Here is a 2,780-nt window from a genome sequence, read left to right on the forward strand (position 1 = left end):
TAAAGTAGGAATCGGTTTTTTACTGCGTTTCATCAAAATATCTAGTATACAATACAGCTGGATCAGCTTCGAATAAATAATTAATTTATGTTACCTAATTTTTAAAAACGAAATTTTAATCTTTATTTAATTAAATATTTTTAAAGAATTATTCAGCTAATAATTAATTATTTCCCAAAAGGAGAAGCTTTTAACTATAATTTTTATTAAAGCATTCAAATAATTTTTATTTAATATTTTTTTAAAATTTGAACTTTCTTGTCTGAAAACGTGGGTTCTTGCAAAAGTATGTCGATACAGTAGGAATCGGTTTTTTGCTGTGTTTCATTTAAATATCTAGTATACAATACAGCTGACTCACCTGGAAAAAATTATTATTATTAAAAAATGTTTCTAATCCCTTCCAGCATTAATAACAATTGTTAATAATCTTTTTATTATTTCTTGTGATTTCGGGAAGGAAGGTCCTTTACTGCTTCCCTGATTCCTACTTTACCGACGTTCTTTTTCGCAACATCTTACGTCCATACAAATTCGGATATCGATTTGAAAATCTGGAAAATTAATTAAAAGTGAGTAAGGAACGTTTTTATGGCCCAACATTTATGTGACTACAACCAAATTTTAATTTTGGAAAATGTTTAGAACTTTTTGTTAGAAATTGATGAACATAAAAAAGTGAAATAGTGGATTAAGTAGAGATCGAAAAGCTGGCGATAACTAACCTGTAGCGGCGCTTATTGGCTTCTATTCGCGCGAATATTTAAAATTCAAATAGTGGCACGCACTGAGCATGTGTAGGTCGAATTGGTAATTAAATTCAGTTTTTAATGTTCTTTCAAATTTAAAAGAAAAAATATAATTCGTAAGTACCGTAAATAATACGTAAATAATTAATGGTTTTACTATTTTGTATAATCTATCTTGACCCTCCAAACTCTTACTTTTTTATTTATACTTTTTAATTTTAAATTGCAAGAGATTCTGATATTCAACCGGAAGTTTTGGGTCTACCGCAAGCGGAGAAAGCAAACTGTAAGTAAATTAATTGGTGAAATGAAACATCTCTGTATTTATTCATAACTCAAAAAGGTGAAAGGAGCGTCTGAATGATTGATACTCATCTTCACGCTATAGATTCCATTTCTCAAAATAACAGAAGCGTCTCCTCCAATGGCGTAAGGTTAATTAAAAAGAATTTTTGGTAATAATAAATTAAAAAAATTGAAATGATATTTTTCCTTCCTTTGCCAATCCTGTATCTTAGTAACCTCCCTCCTCCCTCCTCACTCCTCCCTCCTCCCTCCTCCCTCCTCCCTCCTCCCTCCTCCCTCCTCCCTCCTCCCTCCTCCCTCCTCCCTCCTCCCTCCTCCCTCCTCCCTCTTCCCTCTTCCCTCTTCCCTCTTCCCTCTTCCCTCTTCCCTCTTCCCTCTTCCCTCTTCCCTCTCCCCTCTTCACCATGTTTTCCTTTCTGTGTATAGTCTCGCTATTCTTGTTAAAGAAATTATGTTCAGTACTCCTCTCTTTAAAAGAGAAAAATATTCCGGAAGAGAACATTAAAATTGGGTAAATCTTGCCGGAAGAGAAGACTTATCTTTTATTTTCTCTTCTGGCATATTTTTCTCTTGCAGCATATTATGCCAACTTTTTATTTTCTCTTCCGGCATATTTCGGAAGATGTTAATTTTCTCTTGCAGCGCATTTTGCCGGATTTTAATTTTATTCAAAATAGGAAAATATAGTGCAGGATTGAATTAAAATTTGGCAAAATATACTGTAAGAGAAAATTAAAAATCAGGCAATATATGCCGGAAGAGAACATAAAAATATGTAATTATCCAGTCATTTATGCCGTAAGAAAAAAATATGCTAGAAATGAAAATTAAAATTTGGTCAAATATGCCGTATTATATAATATTCTGCAATAGGAAATTGAAATATTTTAAAACATACCGGAAGCAGGAAGCGATAATTAAAGTATGGGGAAATTAAAATCCTGCAAAATATGCTGGAAGAGAAGAATAAAATAGAAGAGAAAATTATAATCTTTCAAAATATGCAGTAAGGGAAAATTAAAATTTGAAAAATATGCTGGAAGAGAAATTTAAAATCTGTCAATATATTCTAGAGAAGAGAATTAAAATATGGTAAACTTTTCTAGAAGAGAAAAGGCAATATGAGCAAATTATGCCGGAAGAGAACAATATATTGAAAGAGAACATTAAAATCTGGTCCAATTTTCCAAAAAAGGAAATTTTAATATTTCAAAATATTCTGGAAGAGAAAATAAAAATCTAGCGAATATTCTGGAAGAGAAACATCAAATCTGGCACAATATTCTGGAAGTGAAAATAAAAATCTATTAAAGTATACTAGAACAGAAAATTAAAATCTGAAAATGTATACAGGAAAATAAAATAAAAATTGAAAACACAAGCCGAAAGAGAAAGTTTTAAATTTGGAAACATAGTCCAGAAAAGAAAAGAAAATTCTGGCAATATCTGCAGGAAGGGAAAATTAAAATTCGGCATAACATGCTAGAAGAAAAATCTAGAAACTGGCCATATATGCCAGAAAAGAAAATTAAAATACGGTAAAATTTGCTGGAAGAGAAAAGACAATATATTGAATTAAAATTCGAAAAATTATGCTGGAAGAGAAATTTAAAATCTGGCAATATACGCAAGAAACGAAAATTACAATATGGCAAACTTAGCTAGAAGAAAAAAGGAAATATTATAAAATTATGCCGGAAGAGAAAAATATATTGAAAGAGAAAT

Source organism: Belonocnema kinseyi, chromosome 5 (genome assembly GCF_010883055.1).
Source record: "Belonocnema kinseyi isolate 2016_QV_RU_SX_M_011 chromosome 5, B_treatae_v1, whole genome shotgun sequence".
NCBI lineage: Eukaryota > Metazoa > Arthropoda > Insecta > Hymenoptera > Cynipidae > Belonocnema > Belonocnema kinseyi.